Raw genomic sequence first — 13,569 nt, 5'->3', positions numbered from 1 at the left:
CTCCTTGGCTGCACACGGTAAAAACAGTGCACAATCAAGCCACATAGGGGTCTTGGTACTTGTTTTAAGGTTCTAACAGAGGAGCGCAGCTACTAGTAAAACTAAGGGTGGGTGGGAGGGCCCAAGGACAATTTGAACTTGCACATCTTTGGATTCTTTGCTCTTTTTTTTTGGGGGGGGGGGGGGGGTAGTTTATAAAACTGCCACTCTGTCTTCCCCTGCAGAGCTGCTCGGCTTCCAAGATGTGCCAGGTTGGAAGTGTAAGGTCTACATGTATGTGATGCCCATTGCTGTCGCCTACCTTATTCATCCAGCTACCTCTGTATAACCTTTTGGCCCTACTACAGTAAATTAAAACAATTTTTTGAGCTGTGAAGTGATCAAAATTGACTAGAAATGAGTGGAAACTAATGTTGTTGAGCTTAATATTACTTTAGGGGCAAAAACAGGCCGAAAATCACTTATTTTAACAATTTTTAGCATTTTTCAAAAAAATCCAGATCCAAAACCCGCAAGGGTGGTTTTGACAAAACCAATCCAGATCCAAAACCCGAAGGGAGATCCAGATCCAAAACCAAAACAGAAAAAAGTGCCCGCCGCTCATCTCTAGTATACATTGATGGTTTCGAAAAACTTATGTGACACTAAGGTAAACATATATTACTGGATTTCTTCTTGGTAATCCATTCATTTGGTCTGGAAAATATGTGCTATAAAAACCACACTCTAGCTTAGATTATATTAGATCTTTAGAAAATGTATAAAAATAAAATTTTACAATAATATCCAACATAAACAAAGAGAATGGAAAATGTGATTGCTGTTCAAATGAAGGTTATTTATAAATTTTCAGAAGCCCGGAGGAGGAGACTGTCAGCATCACGTGTGGGGGCCTGATGTAGACCTCATCAAGCCCCGCCCCCCAGCACTGAAAATTCCCCCGATTTGCGGAGCCTCGTGGAGGGGTGGGGCTAAACTGTGCTATTTGCATATTTAGCCCTGCCCCCTCCAGCGAATAGCCGCGAATCGTGGGGATTCAACTATGCGGCTGGGCAACTGCTGGGGAGATCGGGAGGGTGAGGCAGAATCCTGGAGGATTGCCCACGTTTCGAGGGGCCGGGAAGGGGACCCGATTTCCGGGACCCTCCCGCCAATCCGGGAGGGTAGGCAACCCTGGTATGAGGGGCATTTTTTAAGCGATCTCATTAGATTGCTTAGAAAATGCCCCTACACACGGAGCAATGCTCTGTGTGTTGATAGTAATAATGAGTGCATTAAACCACTGTAAGGAGACAGGAGGAAAGTTATTAAAGTAAAGGAATTCTAGTGGTCTATAACCCCGTTTTCTGGAGTGTTTGCTGGAAGAAGGGATTACCAGTCACTGCTTCTCTCTTAAAACAGGGAACCTGCAGCCTACACTGCTTTTTATGAATTAACCTGCATACATGGTCTGGTTGCTTATATAAGTGCAGTCTGCAATTACAGTATTTGAATATATTTATGTCATTGCTGTATTCTGCCACATGTCATTTTTCTTTATTTGTATCTGCACTATTGTTGTTTAAGGTTGCCTAGACAACGCGTTCAGCGTCTGAGCGTGACAGAGGCCGCGCGTCGCTAAAGAGTGATGTCACTGGACCAGACGAGCGGCGTGTGTTGAGCAGCAAATCACGGTGATGGTGGGTGTTACTTAAGGAAGCCATATACAGTTTGTAATTTGTTCAATTCGTCGAAGGTCAATAAAGGCTGAAACTTTATTGCCTTACTATGTCCTAAGTCTGTTGTGCTTATTTCGGGGAATGAAAGTCCTATGAGTCCTATATATACTGTTATACTGTAGTAATGTCCTTGTCACGTGTGTGTGTGTGTGTGTGTGTGTGTGTACACAGCCGACAATAAGAGACTTAACAGGCTGGTAAGGAAGGCCAGTTCTGTCCGAGGAATGCCTTTGGATTCTGTAGAGATTGTGGGTGAGAGGAGAATGATCAGCAAGATAACATCATTATTGGATGAATGCTTCACACCCTCTCAAAAATATTTTGACGGATCTGTGTAGCACTTCACCCTCGATACTCAACGGAGAGGTACCGCAGGTCTTTTCTACCTGCTGCAATCAGAATGTACAACTGTCATGGTCTGTAGAGACCTACATGTTCTTAGATTCTAGATTTATATTGTTTGGACTTCTTATCTTATTTGCTCTTTTCACCCTTATCTGTACTTGAACCTTGCTGTAACAATTGTAAATTTCGCCATTGTGAGATGAATAAAGGAATTCTATCTATCTATCTATCAGCCCAGCATCACTCACATATGTTACATAAATTCAAATAAAAAAATGTGTAAAAAAAGACTATATTTCCTATATAAGGTAACATTACAGGTCATTACGATGAGTACAAATGTTTGCTTATCAATTTTTACATCTATTTTGACAAATACACTTAGCGCTCACCCCGAACCCAAAACATCATATCAACATGTGTTCTAATAATATTAGAAAATATGCAATTACCAGAAATGTAACGAGTAATCTCAGTGGGGCTGCTGTCACTTGTGGACCTGCTAGTCTACTAGACTGGATCGGGTCCCTAGGTCCACAGTGTCTATGTTGACCACTTTTGGTGGACAGTGACTACCCTACAGATGAAGCCTTCAGATAGCCTTCTCTGGAGAGTCATTGCTCACCAAGGCCTATTGTTCTCAGCTGCAATACAATACATCAACAATATAGTTGAGCAGGGCAAGGGGACGTGGTAGACTTATTTGGTGTCCACGTCGACATATGTCAACATAGACACCAAAAAGCATGAAAAACTTGTGTAGACCTTTCCAATGTCGATCATGTACCAGTCGACCTTAAGCTTGTGTCGATCTAGGGTATGTCGACCATTCTTAGATATCTAGTCACTGTGGACCAATACTGGTCAACCTAGACATTGCTAACTCATTATCCCGGAACCCTACAGGACACAGATTGTCACTTTTAACACAAATAGCTTTTTGGATTCATCTAAACAGTGGGATATTTATTTATTTATTAATTAACAGTTTGCTATATAGCGCACACATATACCACAGCGCTTTACAGAGAATAGTTGAACATTCACATCAGTCCCTGCCCCAGTGGAGCTTACAATCTATATTCCCTACCACATGTACACGCACACAGACATTCTAGGGTTAATTTGTTGGGAGGCAATTAGACTACCAGTATATTTTTGGATTGTGGGAGGAAACCGGAGTACCCGGAGGAAACCCATGCAAGTACGGGGAGAATATACAAACTCCGCACAGTTAGGGCCATGGTGGGAATCAAACCCATGACCTCAGCGCTGTGAGGCAGTAATGCTAACCATTACACCATCCGTACTGCCCATTTGTATCAAGGATCCATTAATAATAATAATAATAATAATATTGTTTATGCTATATAAACCGATCCCCAAAATACCAAATCCTAGGGAAATATATTATTTTTTCTTAAACTTTGTTTTTCCAAAATTATTCAACATTACCAATCTTTCTTATATAGCACCGTTTGCAGCACCGTCCATGGTAATATTCAGTGGCTTTGATCAGCAGAGGCTCCAGAGGTGGAGCTGTAGCACAGTCCAAAATTCAAATAGGGGAGCCACATCCACTGCCAATAAGTCAGTTTTGAATGGTAGTTGGTGGCAGTTGCTCTGCCTCCCTTATTTGAATTTTGAACTGTGCTGCAGCCCACCAGCTTTGGTCATTGCTGCTCTTTCTCAGTGCAATAAACATGTCTGCAAAACAACTTCCTCTAGTAATTGTCCTTGCAACACAATAGGGCTGTATTCAATGCAGGGGCCAGTGGCCAGCGAGGGGGTTAAACGGCAGGGATCAAGCGAGCCTCGTCATCTTGCCCCCTCGCTGGCCGCTCACCGTATTCAACAATCCGGGGGAATCCTCACTATCACAGGACGGCGAGGATTCCCCATACTTGCCTACTTTTGAAAACTAGTTTCAGGGAGATTATAGTTTGTAACAGAATTTTACACAGCGCCTCATTGAGGGGGCGTGTCATGCTCCACCCAAGCGGTGTGTCTAGTTCCATATATGGAGAGATTGTGAAAAAGATATTGTGAACGTGGCACCTAGAAGCGTGGGTGTGTACTGCTACATCTGAGGGGAATCTTTTAAAATTACTTATATCCAAATGTAGATGAGCCCCAAAGTAGTTAGTAAGAGATACTGTACTTGCTAATGTGCTGGAAAATGGTGCTGATGATTCAATGTAACTATATCTATCTCTCATTCCTTTTTCCCCAAAAAATATAACAGTGTAATGTGGGCAAGGTGAAATGAGGGAGATTGCTGCTATTTCAGGGAGTCTCCTGCAGAATGCAGGAGGGTAGGCAGCTATGGGATTCCCCCAAACAGCGTGGTTCGCGGCTAATGCAGGGAGCCCGCTGGGGGTAATCGGCAAATGCAGGGGGGGTCAGTTGAATACTGACCCTGCGAGCTGTGACAGTGAGCAGGCAGCCCTGCTCGCTGTCACAGCTCACCACCGGCATTGAATACACCCCAAAAGACTAATTCATCATTTCTCACCGGCAGAACACAGAGAAAGACAATAAGAAGTTCTGTAAAAGTTTACAGCAGCTACTTTCTTACCTTGTATGTGCTGTAAGGACTGGCGCTGGAACTGTCCTCTGGCTTGCACCACATATGAACCTCAAATGCTGCTGTTTACAAAAGCCTGACAGATCTTAATTGAAAAAGATACCTTCAGCTCTCATACACAAGGAGTCACGGTGTTATCTGTGCACAGTTTCCTGTTTGAAATTGCTCAGCTGCTCTTCTGGATAATTAGGATAGGAGTGTGGGAAACTGGAAGATGCCCCATGATGTAACCTACTCTAACTCTGGGGTTTATTTTTATTTTTTTACTATTTATTCTGTAAGCGGCAGCACCAGTTGTCGATAGGTCAGAGAGAAAAATCAGGGCTTACTGTAATGAATGATGAAGCACAAGATATATATCCAAGTCTGTTTCTTATCAGGCCTCATTAAATCCTACTCATTTAACACACAAAAATCATTGTAAAATGCTCCAAGCTGAGTGAGCATGGAATATTTAAATAAATGCTAATAAATAACTCTGGCTTGTGTGTTCAAGGAGAGATTCAACCAAAATAGCCTGTATCCAACCCGGCTGTTGCCAGGTCGATCCGGGTTCACGTGAGGTGTGAATGGGCCTTCTGAAAATATCCGGGGTCCAGCAACCCAGCATTCTGACCTGGGTTTAAAGAAGAATTAATCTCAGGTTGGACCTGGGTTTATGTGAAGCGTAAACGGGTAACCCGGGCTGAGCAACTCAGGTCCCGTGCACACTATAGGGTGGAGGCAGCACCAGCTCAAAGTACTGTCTCCTCCCCCACCCCGATGACGTGCCGTCCCGCCCCTGATGATGTCAGCGATTTAGCTCATTGCTGGGTGGCTGTGGGGGACCTTGCATCACACATGCTGGGATGCTTCCAGGATGGACCGGTGCCCAAATTCCGAGTTTGACCCCTGATGATGTCAGCGATTTAGCTCATTGCTGGGTGGCTGTGGGGGACCATGCATCACACATGCTGGGCTGCTGCCAGGATGGACCTGTGCCCAAATTCCGAGTTTGACCCGGCATTTGCAATGTAAAAGGGGCTCTAGTAATACCGTGTAACTATGGTGGTGCAGTTCTTTAAAAAAGTTGGAGAATTTCATCTGGTGCTGTCCCTCAAACAGTAGAGATTTTTTTGTTTGATTGGGGAAAGATAGATATATCCTCCAACGTAGTCTGCAAAGCACTCACAAAGAACAAGCTGACCTTTTGTCTAGGCCCTATATTCACATGAATGGTTTCTTTAACAGTTACACCGTTTTCCTAGCTCTTTCCCACGTCAAGATACCACGTGTCCCCTTCTTGTATTTACTGACCTTATTAATGGGCCCTATATTCATGTAAGGGTTTCTTTTCCTCTAGGGGTGTACTGGTATTCCCTCTGACCGGTCTCCCAACATACACCAATCAAAATATCCCGTTGGGACGATAACTCACCTCTATACGAGGCCCTATGTGCCACAAAAGGTTTCTTTATGCTCCCTTCATAGTTGGAACCACAGATTTGTAGATACAATGTATCAGATAAAAAAAATGAATAAAAATACAAATATAAAGAAGCCGGGGTCTCCACCCCCAATGCATTTTATAGGGTGTGCGATTCCATGACATTAGGTATTCAATAATATGATTGTATGTCCCAAAAAATAGGTTTAACGCAACCCCCCCCCCCACTATCCACCTCACCCCGAAGCGTGGAATGCGTCCTCCGATTTTTTTCATTACCCCACTATCAACGTCAGCATGGAGTTGATCTTATATAGTGTGGTGAGCGCAGCGAGCCCCACGGATTACTTTACATGTATTCCGCGTCCCCTCGCCACGCTTCAGGCTCGGTGGCTCGCTGCGCTCGTCACACTTTCTAAAATCAACTCCACGCCGACGTGGATAGTGGGATAATGGAAAAGTCGGAGGACACGTTCCGCCACTGCCGCTCGCCACGCTTCGGGGTGGCGTGGATAGTGGGGGGGGGGGTGTGTTAAACCTATTTTTGGGACATACAATCATACTATTGTATACCTAATGTCATGGCATCACACACCCTATAAAATCCCATGCGATCGCATGTGATTAAAAATCGCATGTGATCACATGCAATTTTGCAGCAGATGCGATGCGATGGCCTAGGGCAGAGAGAGCAGTGAATAAATTACATAGGAAAAATCGCATCGCACATCGCATGGCCATAAAATGGCCCATGCGATGCGATTTCACTACACAGAATAGCCCACTAAGCAAATAGCTTAGTGGGCGCCGTGCTAGGAAACAAGTACCTATGCTTGTTGCCACCGGGGTTTACATGTTCATTGCCCAGGGATTACCCTTCTCCTCCTAAGAGGAACACAGTCTCCTGCTGCTCCTCCACCTCAGCATATTTGGCATCAGGCCAGGCACACTGTAAGAATGGGCAGGAATGCGAGTGGCGTAGTGTCACAGCTCATAGTAATGTGGAAGCAGAATCCAAATGTGCAGTGGCACTGTAGCCGCAGCACCCACCATGTACATCCTGGGTGGGTGACGGCAGGCAAGTAATACAGTCCTGACCAGCACTGCAGATGAATTCGGGGGAATAGGTGTGATCATTGCTGCAGGCAAGTGTGAGGGAGGTGCCTGGGCACACAAAGCACCCACCTATAGACACAGGTATCACATGGATCTTTTGCACTCAGCATGGAGTGAATGTACATGCCCATGCTAAAATACAGTATGCAGAAAGAAAACCAGTGTGTGGGCATGTTTAAATATGGATACTGGGTATAGAAAGGTGGGACCAGAGTTTGACTGGCCCACAGAGGAAATCACCAGTGGGCCACACTGCCCTTTCCTCTGTCAGGTTCCAGACAGTGCACTGACGGAACGGGCCGAGAAACCGACTCACATCGGGTCAGTGTGACGTCCCCTCAGGTCTGCATGTGATGGATCCATCACAAGGTAAGGACTGCATGCTCGCGGGTGAACGGCTGGGTATACACTGCTGCAAAAAATTGCAGTAGTGCACGCCCAGCTTTTCTGTATTACAGTCTGATTAATGCTTTTAGGGATGGGAAAATTGCATTTTCTGGGTGTGTGAAAACACAGGTGTGCCCAAGTGTATTTTTGGCTGGGTTTCTGACATCAGTGACGACCACTTCCAGCCTGATTCGTTAGCACATTAGTGGAAGCCCTAGACTGGCAGAGATGGAAAAAAACTGATGGTTCATTTTTTTGCTAATGCAACACTAGGAGGCGGTTGTAGAGTTTATCTTGATGAGTGATAGGACATACATTAAAATGTTATATATTATTTATATTTTATTTGTTTAAATACCAGTTTCTGAATTTCTCTAGTGTTATACTAACAACATGGTCAGTGTGGTTATATTTTATTTGGCAATTTACCATAGTTCTGCATTATGTATGCAATGTTCCACCGCCCAGCCGCCCTCTGTGTTCCATCACTATCCTAGAGCAGCAAATGGAGCACTGACCCTAACCGTTGAAAGATGTCTGCTTGTCCTAATACTAAAGCAATTTGCTTATCTATAGACATGATGGATGCTTACATTTCCGTTGATAGATGTGAGAGTGGCAGAGCAGTGATAGATAACTGCCCCAATGTGTCACATTGGCCCTTATTCTAGTTCACTTTCTGACAAAATCCTTCTTAGATGGACAAAACCATGTGCACTGCAGGTTGGGCAGATGTAAAATGTGCAGAGAGAATTAGATTAGAGAATTAGATTTGGGTGATTTTGTTTCTGTGCAGGGTAAATACTGGCTGCTTTATTTTTACACTGCAATATAGATCTCACTTTGACGTAAAACCCCACCCAAATCTAATTATATCTGCACAGGTAACATCTGCCCCACCTGCAGTGCACATAGTTTTGTCCATCTAAGAAGGATTTTGTGTTTATATGTCATTCTTAGGATCAATTATGTAGTGAGGAACCAGATAAGCTTTTGTTTGCCCATATATTTCAAGACTGGCAGGCACCAACTCTGGTTTTTCCTATTGCTTTGCCATAATTAGACACCCAAGGGTGCGTAGGCACACACTGATTTACATTGTACCTAATATGCAACATTTGCTTTTATAAAAACAGACTTCATTATCCACTTTACACCTAATTTTCCAGTTTGATAACCCTCATTATCGGCTATGTTGTAAAACTTTCAGGTAGTTCACATTTTACAGGTATTGTTACAGAATCACAAGGCAAATAAGTAGCACCACCTGTGGATCTTTTAAATATGTCAGTGAGTAATGACTACAACTGTGCACCTGCTAGGTGACTTGGAAAACATGAATTTGCCTTTGTAGAATGTACCATATTTTGATGTATGTAGAGCGAGTCCTGCGGGAGAAAAGCACTATAAAAAAGGGGATTTTTGTAAGAACTTACTGTTCAAATTACTTTCTCTGACTCCATCCTGGTGACCCAGCTAACCATGGGATGTATTACGGTCCGCAGGACCAAGGCACCTTCTTTGAGAGGCAGGCTCCTCTCTTCTGCATCCCAGCATTCCTCAGTTGAACGTCTAAAGTACACTAAGATACATTACTCAGTATAACGCCTGAACATATTAATATGCACAATCACAAATAAGCAAATAACATGAACAAAACACATGAACTGTATAAACTTACTGAGCGTAAGGGAGGGATTGCTGTGTCACCAGGATGGACTCAGAGAACGGGATTCAAACAGTAAGTTCTTACGAAAATCCCCTTTTCTCTGTCGTCCATCATGGTGATACAGCTAACCATGGGACGTTCAAGAGCTGGTCCTTTGGGAGGGTATGCTCAGGCTTGCAGTTCTCATCACTACTCGCCCAAATGAAGCGTCGTCCGAACCTGTAGATTTTGGTAAAGGTATGAACAGAGGACCAGGTGGCAGCCCTGCATAACTGCTCCGCTGTAGCCCCACGACGCACAGCCCAAGAGGAAACAACTGACCTGGTGATATGGGCATTAATCCTGGAGGGAATCGGTCTGCCTACCTTAGTGTATGCAAAGGCAATCACCGACCTTAACCATCTGGCAATGGTCTGCTTAAAAGCAGGCCACCGTTTCTTATGTACGTCATATAGGGGGTTATTCTAGTTCATTCTTTCTGACAAAATCCTTCTTAGATGGACAAAACCGTGTGCACTGCGGGTGGGGCAGATGTAACTTGTGCAGAGAGAATTAGATTTGGGTGGGGTTTTTCTTCAAAGTGAGATCTATATTGCAGTGTAAAATCATGCGGTCAGTATTTTCCCTGCACAGAAACAAAATAACTCACCCAAATCTAATTCTCTCTGCACATGTTACATCTGCCCCCCCTGCAGTGCACATGGTTTTGTCCATCTAAGAAGGATTTTGTCAGAAAGAATGAACTAGAATAAATCCCATAGTACCAATAGCAAATCCATTTTGCGAAAATCCTTTACTCTGTCCACATAAATGCGCAGAGCGCGATCCACGTCCAATTTCTTCAGCTTGTCCCTATTTCTCACCTCCTCTGGAAGACAAAACACCGGGAGCACAATCTCCTGGTTTAAATGGAAATTAGATACTACCTTAGGTTGGAACTTCGGCACTGTTCTGAGAACAGCCCTGTCATCTTGAAAAAACAGAAATGGAGACTTGCAAGACAAGGCTCCCAATTCTGAAACCCGCCTAGCCGAGGCTATGGCTAACAGAATTGTAAGTTTCCAAAAAAAGATATTTAAGATCAGCCGACCTTAAAGGCTCGAATGGAGGCTTCTGTAGAACCGACAACACCAAAGACAGATCCCAAGGTGCCACCGGCTGCCTATATGGAGGTTTAAGTCTCATAACTCCCTGTAAAAAAGTATGTACTTCTGGCAACAGAGCCACTCTTTTCTGAAAGAATATAGATAAAAGCAGACAGCTGTAGATGGTAATTTGCTGCAGACACAGGCTTACAAGCCCTAAGCATGGTTTGGATAACCGCATCTGAGAAACCTTTCTTCCTCAATAAGGAGGTTTCAAAAGCCAGGCCGCCAGATTGAGACAAGCTAGGTCCTGGTGGGTGTAGAAAAGGTCCTTGTTTGAGTAGAATACAGAAAACCAATGACCAGCTCTATATTAATCAGGTATATTATTACTTGTTTGATAGGAAATAAAACAATATTCCTACTGGTGCCGCTGTTTTGTTTGGGCTGCTCAACGTCCCAATTTGAGAATATGTAGAGAAAAGAGACACAAAACTGCGCACCGTAGGGATATAATTATTTTATATATAAAAAAAACAATCAATTACAAAATATAGACATAATTACACAAAATTAGATACAAATAGCTAATAGGTGGCCACTCTTTTACATAATTAACACATAATCATGATCATATACAATTCATAAAATAATTATTAAAACAATAGGTGAGGTATTATCAATTATCAATTTGGATAAAGAGCCTGTATTGGAAAAGATGTTAATCAGTTAGTAGCTTATGATTAGTATATTGCCAAAGCAGTTGAAAGTCAGTTCTTAGGGGTGCAGCAGAGAGTAGCTTAGTCCTGGTTAGTTTGTTAGGCATTAAAGGGTTAAGCAGATGGTATTGTTAATACGCTTTATCAATAGCTTGTTGTCAGTTCAGTTCATCATGTCTGGCCAGACAAAGAGTAAAGGTACCTTTACAGCCTCAGAAGAGAAAGATGTCCTCCCAGCTACCAACACCGGTTTGTCTATGCTGCAGCTTTATCCAGAGTGAAACACCATAAATTTATTGCAGAATGCAGGAATGCATATGAGATGGATGTCCGTTTTGGTAACTCTAACGCATTTCCCCGCCTGTTGTTAACCTCAGCGGCTTCCTCAGAGAGAAATGTCCATTCACCAACTGGCGAATGTCCGCCGCTTTGGACTCTGGGAGAAATACACGGTGTAGATGTGTATCCAAGATCACACCCAAAAACTGAAGTTTCTGAGTGGGCTTTAAATGAGATTTCGGGAGATTTAACAACCACCCGTTGTCTCGGAGAAACTGCGTTGCAATTGTCAGATGTTTCTGCAACTTCTCTGCCGACTCCCCCTTAAACAGGAGGTCATCCAAGTATGGAATAATCACAATTCCATTTAACCTGAGAGCTGCTGCCATGACAGCCATCACTTTTGTGAAAACTCTCGGTGCTGTGGCCAGACCGAAAGGCAGAGCCTGGAACTGCAGATGCATTTCTCCTATTGCGAAACGCAGTAAAGACTGATTTTCCCTGCATATAGGCAAATGTAGATAAGCATCCTGGATGTCCACTGATGCTAGAAATTCTCCAGGCTCTATGCTTAAAAGCACTGACCAAAGAGATTCCATCCTGAAGTGGTCCACCCACAGGTGTAGGTTTAAAGACTTCAGATTTAGAATGGGTCTGAAAGAACCTTCTGGTTTGGGGACTTTGAAAAGAATGGAATAAAATCCCTTCTTTCTTTCCTCCTGAGGTACCGGGATCACCACTCCCTTTTCGAGCAACGATGTTGTGGCTCCCAAAAGGGCTTTCCGCAATCGAGCTTCTCCTGATAGGGGTGTAGGAAGAAATCTCCTTGGAGGGGCATCCCGGAGATTGATCCTGTAACCCTGGGAAATGAAGGAAAGTACCCAAGGGTCCACTGTGGAGAAAGTCCATGGCTAGCCCCCACTCTGATCCCAGAACAGGGAGTATCAGCCCCGTCATGCTGAGGACTTATCCTCACTTTTGGAAGGTTGATTCTTTGCAAAGGCCCCAAAACGGGATCTGGGTGCCCTTCCCTTGCTAGAGGGAAACTTTCCTCTACCTGTTTGTCCTCTATTGGATGCACCCCCTCGAAAGGAGTAGCGAAAGGTTGGCCTAAAAGCCCCAAACCTAGACACTGAGTGATTAGATGTGGTAGGAAGGAAAGTGCTCTTTCCCCCATGACTTGTTTAATAATGGAATCTACAGTAGTTCCGCTCCAAAAAGAAGTTCTCCCTTAAAAGCCAAAGCCTCTAGAGACTTCTTGGATTCACTGTCAGCTTCCCAAGCTTTAAGCCAGAGAGCTCTCCTAGCTGTCACGGAGGTGGCTGACACTTGACGCCATCTTGGCACCTTCTTCCCCAGCTTCACAAACGTACTCCACAGCACACTTTAGCTTTTTAGCCAAAGCAAAAGCTTTGGTGTCAGGCTGGATTACACAAGGCATCAGCCCACTTCATCATGGCCTTGGATACCCAAGCAGATGCAATAATAGGGCGTAAGGTAAAACCCGCCCCTTGAAGCACAGCCTTAAGACAGCCTTCAATCTTCTTGTCCACGTGGTCCTTAAAAGCAGCACCCCCTTGTACAGGTAAAGCAGTGGATTTAGACAACCTTGCAACAGGCGCATCCACCATAGGGGTCTTTTCCCATAATTTTACATGCTCCTCCGGCATGGGATACAGGTTTGCAAATCTTTTGGGCATGAGAAGCCTCTTATCAGGCGTCTTCCATGCCTCTCCAAGTAAAGCTATCATGCCCTCATCCGAGGGGAAAGTAACTGCATCCCTGCGCAGTTTCTTAAATACACTATGAGCTGGCACTTTATCCTCATCTGAGAGATTCAAAGTCTGCTGAACTGCCAGGATCAAGTCCTCAATACCAGGGACAGAAGACTCATATTCTTCCCTCTGGTCCCAAAAGGTATGCTCAGCACACACACCTTCTTCATCAGAATCTAAATTCAGCATGGGGGTGTAGATAAAGGGTGCCTGGGGGAAGTAACCTCAGGAGCCTTGGCAAGCTACTCCATGAAAACATTCATTTTATGAGTTAATGCAGGACACTCTGAGCAGTGTCCCGCATAACCTGCCGTAAAGCATGGTCCCCCTGAGATGGAGTAATAGAGCACACAGAAGGTTGAGAGGAGGAAAAAGGCCTAGGAGACTTTACAAGATCATCTATGCCTATTCAAAGCCTGTACCAAGGCATTCATTGATCTCCCCAAAGCAGCCTCCCACGCAG

General features: G+C 44.1%; 1 protein-coding gene and 1 long non-coding RNA gene across 2 annotated transcripts in view; one reads left to right on the top strand and one right to left on the bottom strand.

Moving 5' to 3' along the window:
• The window catches only part of LOC146064698 (uncharacterized), a 62,093-nt gene extending 59,867 nt beyond the window's left edge, over nt 1-2,226 (top strand). Inside the window, exon 3 of the long non-coding RNA XR_014471841.1 lies at nt 1,567-2,226. This is a non-coding gene — a long non-coding RNA (uncharacterized LOC146064698). The remainder of the gene's footprint in view (nt 1-1,566) is intronic.
• COLEC11 (collectin subfamily member 11) overlaps nt 1-4,809 on the bottom strand; it is a 45,607-nt gene extending 40,798 nt beyond the window's left edge. The window contains exon 1 of the mRNA XM_083178512.1: nt 4,642-4,809. The gene's annotated coding sequence lies outside the window, so the exon portion shown is untranslated. The remainder of the gene's footprint in view (nt 1-4,641) is intronic.
• Between the last annotated feature and the right edge of the window lie 8,760 nt (nt 4,810-13,569).

This window comes from Crinia signifera, chromosome 3 (genome assembly GCF_055691185.1).
Source record: "Crinia signifera chromosome 3, ASM5569118v1, whole genome shotgun sequence".
Taxonomy (NCBI): domain Eukaryota; kingdom Metazoa; phylum Chordata; class Amphibia; order Anura; family Myobatrachidae; genus Crinia; species Crinia signifera.
Note: the sequence above shows the minus strand (reverse complement) of the source record. Positions and strands in the feature narration are given on the sequence as shown.